This window comes from Anarrhichthys ocellatus, unplaced genomic scaffold (assembly GCF_004355925.1).
Source record: "Anarrhichthys ocellatus isolate YVR2014 unplaced genomic scaffold, GSC_Weel_1.0 scaffold28, whole genome shotgun sequence".
NCBI lineage: Eukaryota > Metazoa > Chordata > Actinopteri > Perciformes > Anarhichadidae > Anarrhichthys > Anarrhichthys ocellatus.
In genome coordinates, this window is record NW_022280058.1 from 2674193 (window position 1) to 2688586 (window position 14394).

Below are 14394 nucleotides of genomic sequence, written 5' to 3' on the forward strand. Positions count from 1 at the left end.
TATTATCATCATCATCATTCATTTAGTTCCACCCTGAAATTGCCCTTGGCTAGTGACACATGCAGTCCAATCTTCAGCCTTTTAAAATCTCTGGCATGTTTATGCCCTTAAGTCTTTTTTCATTGTGTGAACGGCCAGGGCTTATATTCAAGGATCCTGAACACATGACCAAGGCTTGTGGGTTCATGGTAAGACACAACAAATTGCATATATACTGTATTTTTAGATTCATTCATTTCACAGATGCTCATGTTGTGAGTCACAAGAGGATGGCAACGCTTCCGTGTTGACATCTGGACATTATGCTCGGCCATATGTTATTGTTCTTTTATTTAGGTTCCTTCGAAAAAGAACATATTGAAATGCTAGACATAGTGTGATTCAGAGACTATTTTGAAGGCGTTGTAATAAAATGTATTTATTAAAATCAGGAACAGACAGAGGTCGGGTAAGCTAAATGTTTTTCTAACTCCACACCCCCAGATTATATTTTCGCAAAGCTCCATCTGGAGCCTCAAAAGGCTTTATACGTTTGTATTCTACTCTCCAAGACATGTAAACAGACTTTGATGAGTAAAATCAGTGGAGTTCCCCTTTGAAGATTTCAGTCCTGGTTGATTTGGGGATCCCCGTGTTTACCTGTGATGACAGCAAGTGAGGTTTCATACCACAGCAAACACTTGTTGTGTAGCTTTGTCGTACATACAACAGGAGAGCAACTGGTGTATCCGTTCATAATACAGCCAAAGCAACTCAAGTTGATGAATGAAGATGTCAGTCAATAATCCGCCTTTTACCATCATGACGATATTTAAAATTGTTCACTGTCAAATACGTTGTGTTTCATAATAACCAACCACTTGTTTTGCCAATTGAACACTTTTAAAATGAATTAGCATCAGTGGGAAATGTTTGGTTTCCATTAGCAGTATATTGTATTGGTGATAAAAAAGTACGCAGCACCAATCGATGAGATGAATATACAATTCCCTGTAAGTCCCTTGTTATTAGAAAGGTAATTTGAATTTGAAGCCACTAAAAACAAAAAAAGAATATAAAGAGAGGTAATTACAGAGCGTAAATACATTCAATGGCTAAAACAAATGGCATAGTTTGATTTAATGAGGATGTTAAGGATATTCATTTACACAACACATTTTAAACCTGTCCTTTAGACATCATATCACAGAAAACACTGGAAAAGCATTAATTTCTTAGTGTTAATGTGCAACAAATGTAAGAAATGTCCTAAACCGCCTTTCCATTGGCCTCTATCCATTTATCTGTCAGATGGCCCTTCTTATTAGAAATAATAGTAACCTATAAAGGTGGGTACATCTGCTGTTCTGTCAGTAAAATACTGCAGTTGCCCACTGGCCACTAAACGAGTAGCAATGCTACATCTTGCAGTGGTTTACACCAGTAACATGCTTTTTTTTAAAAACACATTTATCTTTAAAACTGGATTTCCTTGTCAATGTCTATATCAGCCAAATGGTGTCGGAGCTTTATCTACAGAGTGAAAAAAAAAATCTAACAATTAGAGTCTCCAATTCAACTATATCAACGATAACAATCTGAAATTACAACTTTCTATTTACACCGGGACAAGAACAAACGGTGCCGTTTGCTTGGAGGAGAAAATTGCCACCACACAATTATATTGTCACCAACGACTCATATATTTCCCACGTATTGACCGCATTCTGTGGACAAAAGGAGCACACTTCCTTTTTTCCTCCAACTCATTTATTCTTAAGCTGGTGCTCCCACTATAAATCTTTGTCAGGCTTTTATTTTCTATTGATTGCTGAAGTTGTGAAGTGGCATATTGGTGCAGGGAGCTTTCTACCAAACGGAAGGAGACGAATGAACTGAATTGATTTTGTAAATTAGATTTAGGCATTTATCTTTCAAGGCCACAGTTTAATAGATGCACTTTTCAGTGACTTCCGATGTTGTCGCCTTTATCATCGGTGGTGGTCTTAAACTGGCCAACTTGTGTTTTGAAACACTTACTAATGGAGGAAATATATTTGCATTAGTCGGCTGTTCAGATACAGTAGAGTCAGGTCATCAGAGTTTGTTAGTTAAGAAACAGCTGTCTGCTGCTGCTGGAAATTGGTTTGATGGGAACAATGTGACCCGAACATATAGCAAACGCAACGCAATGAGCTAAAAATAGCTCTATTAAGCTGCACAACTGATATGTATCACTGGGTTCATCTCTACGAGCGATCCCTTTCATTTTGCAAATAGTCATTTGAGTCATGTTAATATCAAATATTTTGATTCATTGAGCTATTATGAGCAAAATAAGAACAGCTCATGTCATTTGCTCATTCGGGATCCCTGGTGGTTGTTGCACTGGAAGCGGCCACACTGTTTGCCAATGCCTCAGCAGCCATGTTTAGCGATGAAAGATGTGTTAGAATTGCCCTTTTTGCGGTCATTGCGTTTAGTTCATTAAGCTTCCACTACAGCTAAATGGAAATGCCCTTCAGTTGGAGGCAGCAGACCACCCAATCTGGGCCCTCTGGTGAATTTATGACAGCTCCCCCACCCCCCAAACTTCCGAGCAGTTGTACCCCGAGGTGACAGGCACGTCACCATTATTTACCCTCCACCAGCGGAATCAGCAACTGGCTCAAAGGTCAGCAGGCTGTGTCTGTCTGCGCCTCAGCCACCAGACGCTCGCTCTTTTCTCAGCCCGCCTGAGCCCCACGGACACTCCGGGGAAATCTGATACCCCCACAGCTGCAGCTAACCACAACTACAGATTCTGTGCAGTCCCATGGCACATTCGTGGCAATGACAGATAGACCTAATTCATTAACAGTTTATTCTAATGTGATCTCTGATCTATGGATCTATGGATCACTTGATCTGCTGCTTTAATCTATCCTATGGAGAATAAAGTGACATCAACTCTCCAGGCTTGTTAGTTTACATTAACAGCTGAACCATTTAGCAAACATACTAATAGTATCTGCCATAGATCGAAAAAGGCACTGCTTGTACAACAGCGTGTTGTAAGTCAAATAAAAGCATAAAATGTGAGTCTGGTGTTGTTTTATGTGTCATTAATTGACGGCTTGCTATGCCCCTCCCAAGAACAGCAATTGTCCAATCATAGCTCAGCACCTGTAACTAGACATGGCCGACCTGTCAAGCCTTGGATTTCTACACATGTGCATGGAACTGTGGTCATAAACATACTCTGTATATACAGATTTAAGAGGGTCGTGTCATCTCGATAATCAAAATCACAGAAGTAAGGAAGGTATTCAACACTATTTGTTCTGCTTTAAAAGGGACAGTTTACCCCTAAATCAAAAATACATATTTTTCCTTTTAGTTGTAGTGCTATTTATCAATCTAGATTGTTTTTAGTGTCAGTTACCTAGTTTTGGAGATATTGGCGGTAGTGATATACCTTCTGATTGATTTACGATAAGTAGCTAGCAAGCTGCAGCTGCCAAAATCAGCAGCCGACAGTTGCCAGTTAGTAATGGGAGAACTGCCTTTGTCTACTACCTCTGTAGACCCATTGTTTCAACAATTAGTGATAAACTGCTCTGTCGTTATGGTAAACTATTTTCCTGAATGCTAGAATAAGTAGTTTCACAGACAGTAGGTGGAGGGGTGAAGGGCTTAATAAAGGGTCAGTTCTGTATGTGATCTATAGAAAAATAGATATTTTTAGAAGATAATGTTATTTGCTTTCTAAATAAGGTTACATTCCACTCACATCCATCATCTGCAAGCCCGGAGGGAGTGTGAAACCATAAGACAGCTGTTCTGTATGTATGTGTGATGTCTGTATTTGTGCGAGTGTGTGTGTGTGTTTGTTTGTGTGCGTGTGGACAAGTCACAGGCCGGTCAGTGATATGACACAAAATGCTGGACGCTCTGTCAGAGCAAATGAATGGCTGCTGGTATAACTCCCACATAAAAACTGTATTACACTTTGGTTTGGCGAGGGCAGTGATGTTACACCCCACTGCACTTGATAACAACTTTAAAAGTGCTGCTCATGGTCGCCTACATGTGTAAGTGATCACTATAATCTTGTACAGTATATCCCACAGTTATTCTATCATCAACAGATGTTCTAACTTCTTGCCTCCTGCCAGACCTGGACTTTGCCTTGGGCCATTATTTTTTATAATGTAGCCCGATAGGCTTGAACTTAAAGGGGGGTCCAGACACAGAAAATCAGCCCTGGTGCTTTACGCCAGAAGGCAAGATACCAGCACTGCAGAGTAAAACTTTGTAATGGTGGTGGAAGAGGATGATGGGCAATATGGGGAGAGAAACTAATTCCAATATCTGCAGTCAGAATCACAGTGTTCACTGCCTGACGAACGGATGTTTTGAGCATTAGTAGTCACAACCAACATTCAGCTTTGCCAGTTTTTCATTGTTTATTTTTTGGGGGTAAAATGAACACCATTGTGACCATGAACACAGACCAGAAGCAGCAAACACTGCATACCTCTGCCAAGGGTGCACCATGCTCTGAATTCATTTTTGTGATAAGAGAATTAAACTGATCTGCATATAGAAATATAGTTCAAGACAAAACAAGGGATACTTGTGCAAAGACCATAACCAACAATGATATATGTATATATGATTTCTATAGCAATCAGCCCCAAACCTTTTGGTTGATATTGAAGACTTAAAAAACAGTTCCAAATATATAGTTTTACTGTTTAAATAAAGGATCTGTATTCGCTTAAACAGTTGAGCACCATATTTAGCAAACTCTACTCAAAAAGGAATAAGCAGTAAGTTTGTTGGGGACTATTTTCAGCCGTGGATGAATACAATCCAGTAATTATGTCGGGCATCGGGATATTTTTTAAGGCAGAGTCAAAATCATGCCACTATCCACGGAGTCTATTTTCATTGTAATTCAGGAACATGTCACTCAGGCAATGCTGCGGTTCACTGATGTGTTTTTAAGTTTTTTGTTGAGGTGTATGGCTTTGGTTACACAGACAATACTTGTTAGCGGGATCAATTTATAACTGGCTCTTGTCTTTTAATGGCATTTGTTGCCAATAAGAAAATATACATTTTTGCCAGCCTTGTCATTTAAGCTGCTTGGTGGAGGTAACTGTCAGACTGTTGCAGCACTAACATTTTAGTCGGATCATCTTATTTAGGAAAGAGTAACCCGGAAACACTTCATCTTGTCCAAAAGTAGGTACAGATATTAAATAGTTACATTTTTCACCTAAAAGGTACAAATCATTTTTAGTGATTCCAACAGCAACAGACCTTAACCTAACCTCTAATCTTAAACCAAGTCTTCATCCAAAAGTGTAATTATGTACATTATGGGGTCTTGCATGTTGTCCCTAAATGGAAAGTGAGTCCCCACAATGTGAGTAATACACACACGCACACACACGATAACCTGTAGTCTTCTGGAATGTAAATGCTTTAATGTATGTAATGTATGTAAATTTCATAAAATTGAGCGGAAATCTGCGATAAAGCTGTTTACCTTTTTAATATATAATCTCATAACACATGCATTGCACACTCACACACAGGAGCAGTCTTGGCAGTGGCAGATAGCAGCTGGCAGGGCTTGTCGGCATGTGTATGCAGCAAAAGACTGTGAAAAACAATCGCAGGGCACCAGCGGTGACCTCTCTGCATTGGCACTTCCAGTGGAGCATTTAACACTCAGCATTCACATTTCAACAGTTAAGCATGAGACAAAAACACACAGACTTACATTTGCTTTTACCGAAAGAAATTCAACACTGCATGAATCCACTCTGGAAATATTTGCATGAGATTTCTCAGTCAGTTTTGAACCCAGCAACCCATGAAATGCTTAACTAAAACAGAAATACCGGTCGCTTGAGTGGATATCAACTACAGACATGGAACCTCTCAATATTGTACAGAAATGTGCCTGCATACATTTTTAAAAAGAATGAGATCAGAGAAATGTGCGTGGCCGTCTTCTCACAGCCGGCAGGTTGTTATATTGTACACAAAGTCCTCTCACATTTATGTGGTGTGTGTTTGTGTTGACACCACAAAGCTGTGCCGTGTGGTGAGACACATATCCTCAGAGACTTTTCTTCATCCTGCCTGTGAGCTTAGTTAGCTGCATAATCATTTGCTTTCCTCTGAAGAAGAGAAAGGAGGTTTGTTAGGATACAATGGTACTCATGCGGCAGCAGCCGCGCACACACAAGTGGCACTTCATCGTTGTTGTTTCCAGCATTATTCAAAAGTGCACCGAGTAGAGTGCAGATCTCCACCAGGTTTCTACAACAACATTCCTGCAATGCTGAAATGTTTGATGGTAGGCCAACCCGGACGTTGGCATCGCACTGATTCCCTCGACAAAAAGTCAATGTGATTTTTCTGTCTATTTTGGATTATTGCAGACGTTTTATAATACCTACACATTTTGTTCAGCAAGATAATCTTCTCAAATGACCTCCACTTTCATGATTTTTGAAGCGTAAATGCATTTGCCAGATGGAAAAAGCTAACGTTATAGGCTATAAACAAACTACACCACTAAAGCCAGCGTGATGACGTTTTGTAGTTTCATTTAGCCACTTGTTAGCAACTGACACATAAAGGGGTCTTCCACTGCTGACTTTATGTACAAAACATTAAAACCTCTGAAGCTTATGTTAACCACAGACCGTATTTCAAACATCTGACCAAAACCAAAAACATTGACATGTTTCCATTGTGCCATATTATGCAAATCTCGGTCACCATGCAATTACAACCCCATAGATTCTCACAAGTGAACTGAACAAATTCATTTTTGGAACTGCCAACACTTCTTTTTCATTAGTATTTGTCTCTTTGAAACCAAAAGAACAAGTCAGAAATCCTCCTATCAAATCAACAATAAAGTCTAGCCTAATTTCTATCACCATAAAAAAACACAATAATAAGAATCTGAGAATTCATATCCAGGAATGACTTCGAGAAAGTTTTCATTTCCAGTAAGCTGAACTCCTGCAACAGTCTTTTCTCAGGTCTCCCTAAAGAAACTCACAGGCTACTTTAGGAGGCTGCTGCTCGTCTCCGAACAAAAGATGAACGTTGAACACATACCTATTCTCATACCTCTGTATTGGCTTCCCCTCTTTTTAAATCTCTCAATGGTTTAGCACACATCTCTAACGGCATGGTATCTGCCATAGTGCTCAAGTCTCCAGGGTCCAAACTTAACATGGCGAAGGATGTTCCTCAGAGCTGGAACTAACTTTTAAAAGATATACGGATGAGTCCCAACTTTTCTGATAAAAGGAGATTCAAAATATTTATGGTCTTCACAGCCTTTGATTGAACCTCATGTATTCATCATCATCATCATCCCCGCTGCGCTCATGAACTACCTTTTATTCATTTGTTTTTATCTTTTAATGTCTTTTGAAATGTTTTTTTATCCTTTCATGCTTCATTTCCTTTTAAAGTGTTTAGTTCACTTGGAATTGCCTGTATGAAATGTGCTTCATAAGTAAACTTGCCTTAAAAAACAATATAGATATATACGAAAATCACATTTTACACATATTTACACGTATCACAGGTTCTATCACACCAGGGCTTCCTTGTAGCGTAGTGTGATTACAAGCCTCTCAGATGTTATTTGATTTATTCCTGATAATAAACTCAGAAGTTGACGAGATCTCTCTTACACTTGAATCATTGCACACCTAAACTATACTCGTGTGGTTTTAAAAACTCTTACAAGGTACTGTATATCTCCTGTACACAAGGACTGCACCATATATTTGTATTTATTCTTGGCCCCACCGAGGTTCCGCAATAGAAATCTGTAAGTTGAAATGAAATATGGAAAGAAGAATCTATTTCCTTGCATGCTTCTTGCTTGTAGGGACAGATTTGTGGTTAGCAACATCTGAGAAGAATCCCAGAGCAGCATATCGTTGCATGTGCTCAGGGACTGTCAGCCATATACCACAGAGCTGCAGATAGACAGAGAAATAGGAAAACACACACACACATAAACAATATTCAAACAGAATATGGGTTTAAAAAAAACCAATACCACTGTGAGCAGAGAATGTTGTGAAATGTCTCTATAAAGTGCTCACATATTTTTTTCTTCCAAAAAGAAAAAATAATTCAGTATCCGTCTGATCACATCTATAAAGCTACAATAGACTGTCACAAAAGGCAGGTCTCATGGTGAACACTCTTCACACACTTCATTTACTGTGGGAAATAGACTACCAGTCCTCCACTATGGTCTGAATTGTCTGTGCTTATGCTCTAAACAAAGGCTTGTTTCTTCCTCCAGTAATGAAGTCTGCATCTGCTGGACAGGTGTGTGTGTGTGTGTGTGTGTGTGTGTTGTGTGGACTACCCAGCTGCTGACTTAAGTAAGGGGAGTTTAGAGTAAACACATTTCAACGGTCAGAAAGGTGTCGATCCCTCTCTTTTCTTGCCTCATCTTCACAGCTCATTTACTCCTTCACCAGGGAGCAAATAACAGTACAAGTCACCCGAAAGAAAAGCTTCAGACTTCCCTCCCTTCTCTGATAAGAATCAGGCCTGGCCTTTAGGGCAGGGACGTTTGGAGAAGGTGAGTCAATTACTCACTCAGCCAATACTCTTTTATCTGCCACACATTGGAATCTTTTGCCGTTACTCACAGAACATCCATTGTGCCATAAATTCCACATGTCTCTTAAATGTCCTGACAGCACAAATATAATGAATCGTACATTTTAATTTGCGTGTCAAATGATATGCATACAAGCTTCTAAACACATGGCCTCTAAAAGTTGCTCAGGAAGTGTGTTTATGGTGAATGATATATGATTCCGCTACTACAGGCGTCACTTGATTAATGACTCGGAATGAGCTGTGTGTTGTTTGTACAGCAGTGGCAACAGCTGGTTCCACACCAAGGGAAGGGTTAAAGCTTTACTCGACACTTTTTATTTTATGTGGAAATAAATAACACTTACGCAAGAAGCCCATTCACCTCATTTGACCATGTGCTTTTGGGTGTTGTGCAAACTAATATTCATTCATGTCATAGGTATTCTCTCAGCGCTAAGTTACTATTGATCCCATGTCTTTTTTATGGTGTTACTTATTTGTTGTACTGTGTTTTCTGTTTGTTGGGTGCTGTGAAAACTATGTCTGTTGTTTGTTGTCTGTATGAGTTGATATACAGTACGTAATGATTTCATACACCCCTAAAGGGAACCATACCACACTAGTTGGACTAGTTGGACATTAGTTGGACGTCTCGCCTGCCTGCCTGAGCTGTACTGCCTTGCGTCCTTCTATGCTCGCGTGCATGCATGGCGCAAGCCAGTGGAGACGCCAACGTAGGTAGCGAGCTGCTATCTAGATAATTTAATACACTTTACTTTCTTACTGCCAGAGTAAGTGCTACATGAGTGCAAGAGCTCTGTCTACAGATTTCCGTCAGAAGTGAATTATTTGTTATATTGTAAAAATAAGTTTTTTTATTTAGTAAGAAAAACATCACTTGTAGCATACTTTTTGAAAGTGAAATGTTTAATTTCATACTTTTTATTCATAAATTGTTGCCTTTGCCAGGGACAAAAATCATGAATGCACCAAATTGCAGCATTTAAAAAACCTCTCGACATCGTAAATGTGACTTCCAAAAGGAAAATGTCATATTTTGTGCTTGTTTAGCACCTGGCTGATGAGGTCCCACGGTTGTCACTATCTTTGTTTTATTTTGTGTTGAATATTGAGCGATTACCCTCAATCTGTTTTACTTAAGTAAGTAAGTGGCTGCAAGGTAATGAGACAAGTTGACCTTGCTCGTCTGAACTAATGCACTATTTCAGCGTAAATCACAACATCATGTAAGTGATGCAGTGGTACATAGTTGCTTTGGCACATCAACAGTAATTCACTGTTTGAGTCTGAAGTGAGGAAGAGTTTGTGGTTGAATATTATTGTAAGATTATAGGGCTATGGATATTTTAAAAATGCTAATGTTTTTAGTTTCCTTCCTCTGGTGTGTTTGTGGAGCCAAAGGTTTGTGCATTTTGTAAAAACATTGAGGCTTTCAGTTGAAGAGTTAGACCAGCATTCAGTCGGGAATGCTAAACACAGGAGGTGCTTAATTGAAAAGCACAAGATAAAGGTGCTCTGTGGAGTTTTCTTGTAAAAAACAAAAGTCGAGTTTACATTCAACTATGTAAAGTTACAGAAAAGCAAAAGCAACCGTCCATTGTCGCAATGGAAAAATATAACAGCCTTGCAATAATGCTACAAGCCGGGCTGTTATTGAATGGCACAGTATTGTATTGTTATCGTGTCCCTTCCCTTTATATTGCAAGTGTGTAGCTCGTATTGCTGTACTGCATGGTTAACTTAATTAGGTTCACAGTACAAATTGGACGTAATGTTTATGTACAGATATTCAGTGAATAAATTCAAAAGAAGTGCTTGAACAACTGACACCCGTAAAACTGGAATGTGAAGTGCATCCTCCACTCAAACACTTTGTGTCGGGCAGGTCAGTTTAATATGAAAAGCATTTAGAGCCACTCTGTTAATAAAGGCTTTATCCAGCACATCAGCCCTAAAGTGCTTCTATGAATCCCTCAACTGTGAAATGTTTGGTCATTCAGTCGCTGAGATAACATTCGTTTATTGTATTAGATGACATTAAAAGGTGTTCTATCACCAAAAGAGGTCCGTATTTGTAATACACCCGAGCTTTATTCACAACTATTTGAAACAACTGTATTTTGTGTGTCTTAAAGGCGGTGCACTCGCGTGGAGTGAGATAATTATTATTTTTGCACTTCACTGGCAAAATAAACACAGGCCACACATGGTTAGCGTTATCATTTATCCGAGTCAGACCTTTGAACGAGACTCCTGTGTGGACATTATAGAGTTAGTGCGCTCCGTCTCTATCCATTTTGAGTGCTGCGCACAGCCCACTCTGTCTGTCATACTGAGCACACCGATTTATCTCTGACAAATAAATCGGGAACTGGAATGATGGACTCTGACTTAGTCGTGACTTGTAGCCTGCCTTTCCCTCTGGTCGGCCACCAATTGGCGTCTCTGTCAATCAATTGGGCCCCATGATTTCCATGTGCCGCAGATTATGTATCGTTTATCATCTCCACTCATCCAACCCCTGCAGCTGTCTATCATTTACCATCATCATCTCTCTCTCCTGCTAGGAAGTTTGCCTGTCTCCTCTATTCCAGCTCCCTCTTGGATAATTTTCTCCTATCACAGGCAACCTATAAAGTCTACCCCCATTGCTCTCTGCCCTGGATTTAAACCTAATGAGTCCTTTACTTTTCCCCATTGCCTCCCATAACATTCAGGCTCCTAACTGGCACAACAAACGATACATTTTCACATGTCCGGATGGAGGAAAGAAACAGGGAGAACACTCAAAATGCCATTCTTCACCATGTGTTGTGTTGTGTTGATAAATGTCAGATCTCAAATGTACTGCAGGAAATCATTTGAAATCATGACACATAACAAAGAAAATACTTAAGTTTAATTTTTTTAAGGTGGCAGAGGCAAAACCATCCCGAATACAAATAATGCTGTGTGACATCAAACATGCAGCAAATTTGTTGTTATTTAAAAAGCTACTTTTGCCAGTAAATCTCAAAACTATCCAATTTCCTATTGTAGAGTGGACAATTGGCCTTTCGCTGAGCCCCGCCCCCTGCTGCTACTCCGTCAAGCTGTCATAGCTACCAGCCCACACTGTCACTAACTGCACTCCCTGCATAATATTATCAAATGTTTGGAAAAACAAGAAGTCGATTTTTATAGAGACGCATATAGGAAGGATATATCCAGGATGTCAAACTGATTCATCAGTGATAAAGATAGAAGCTAATGCCTACCGATCTCAGTGTAAAAGTGAACCACCACATCACCTGGCGATCGAGACAGAAGACAATGAATGTAAAGCCGGGTCTGTGTTTATTCACTATTACAATCATTAAAAAGTAAAAGCAGCACGTGTATACATTCGGTATACCTTCAGTATCTAGCGTAGCATAGACATGGTAAGGCTATATGATGTTGTAAAGCACTCTGCTAATGCTAGCTCCACAGGTTTTAAGGTAGAACCGTAATGTTTTCAAACGTATAACTTCTTTCAACCTCATCGGGTAATGAGTATCACCATCACATAACGTTTAACCACGACTAGCTCGAAATCCACAAAACAAGACTGAAAATGAAGAAAATCGGAAACAACTGCATCAGAGTTTATGAAGCGGAGCCGTGTAGTTATCGGACCCTGGTCGGATGGTGCTACGCTATGATTGACGAGTCTAAGTTCATAGAACGGGACTGAGCGAAGGGTCAATTGCACAAGCCTTAATTTCCTCACAACGAAAAAGTGTACTCATTGTAATGGTCCTTTGCTGATCAATATGAGACACTATATCCTCTCGGTGTTGCATGTCCTCCCATAGGCTATTCTCTATAGTGGCAGTTCCTTTTCAACAAAGTCCTTGACCCGCGTCAGACAAGAGTCGACCATTAATGGAATAGTGTTGCCACGTGTCCAGCAACCCGTGAGGACGACCCACCTTGAGAAAAGGGGGCCCCCAACAGCGAGTGTGATACGGGTCACTCGATGAAAAAAGGGATTGATGTGAAACCAACGATTAACTGGTTGATATATGCAGCCCGTGTACTTGGTAATAAATAAGATGAGCCTCAGGAAATAGGCCGAAGTAATTTGGGGTGAAAACACTACTTATCATTAAACTGACTACTCTATAATCTCTAATGCTGAACATTTATCACAGTCGACCTGTGAGCCTCTGCACATCGCTGCTGAAAGGGAGAAAAAAAAAGCCTATGGGAATCACTCCATATCGTCTCTGCCAGCGGCGCTTTAATCTCTCCTGCAACTCATGTACAGTATTCGGTTTGTTAAGTGGGTTACTATGTGCATTAGCATGTGCAAACTAATCAAATGTGCACAAGATATTTGCTATGAAATCATCATTTTACTCACCAGCCTTGATAACTACTTACTAACATAATTATCGCACAAGTCCTATATTTTTCAGCTTTCATTTTTCTGCTTCATGTTGACAAAACTGAACTTATCCTCATGTGAGCTGGGATTATTTTCATGATCTTTTGCAGTCAGATCAATGTTTTCCACTGATCATGACCATGTCTGTTAGATCTGTGAATGTGTTCAAGGCAAGGTATTAGCAAAGGATGTGATGGGCAAAAAGGGTATAGGGTTGGTTAAAACTAATGAGCTATTCTTATATCAGCAATAGATCAAATAACTGTACAGTATGTTCTGTGTAAGGGGTCATTAGTGACAAACCCACAGAGAATTATCACTCTGCAGTTCCCATCAGCTCTATGGGGCATTTTTAAAGCATTGTTTAGGTTTTAGGACCAAAAACATTACTGTTGTGATTGACTGCTCGCTTCAGCGTTGTCTTCAACAGAAAGTAGCTGTTTTTTTGCTAAAAATAACAAAACAAACTGCAAGCTATCTGTCCAGCATCAAATGACACAAAGACAAAGTTAGAAACTAGCTGGTGGACATAAGGGACCATTTAGCAGCTAATGAGTCAGATATTTGAAGGTAAATATTGCGCAAAGGAGGTTGTCAGACTTCATTTAATCAATATGTATTGATATACAGAGGACCATCTCTTTGAAGCAACCCACTTCCATCACCACAGTCAACATCTACATTATCTGGAAAGGACTTTAACTATAGGAACGATTTATTACACTTGGTGGATGTCATTGTAATGCATCTCAACTTACATACATTTCTATGTAAATTGTACATATCTATCAACTTTGATGAATTATGCAATTTTTAGTTTTTTATCTTTTTATCCCTTTTCTGTTTAAGTGTTAACTAATGATACAATACGGGACAATGTACACAGTTAAAACTCTCTTTATATTTCTATATACGGTATGTGCAAATAAACAAAATCAAAGGAGAGCTAGAAGGAGAGTAAAAGGACAGAACACAACTCTAAATAAAAGCTAGCCTTGTGTGGTAAATGCTTGACATGTAAACTCGCCACTAACACGTTTCCTATATTGAATAAATATAAGGTAATGTATGTCAGAGTTGAGTTAACAGCATGTTGCATCTGTAGCCAAATAATTAATCAATGTAAGTTCAACAATGACTTTGCCATGGCCGTGATCTTTCCCTAACCTTATTAACTCTTTTAGTTGCTATACTTTACCTGAACCACACCCCTTTTTGTGTCTTGTCTAAAAGGCTTAACATGGGAATATGATCAGTTTTAATCAAGAATCTCACACACACACACACACACACACACACACACACACACACACACACACACACACACA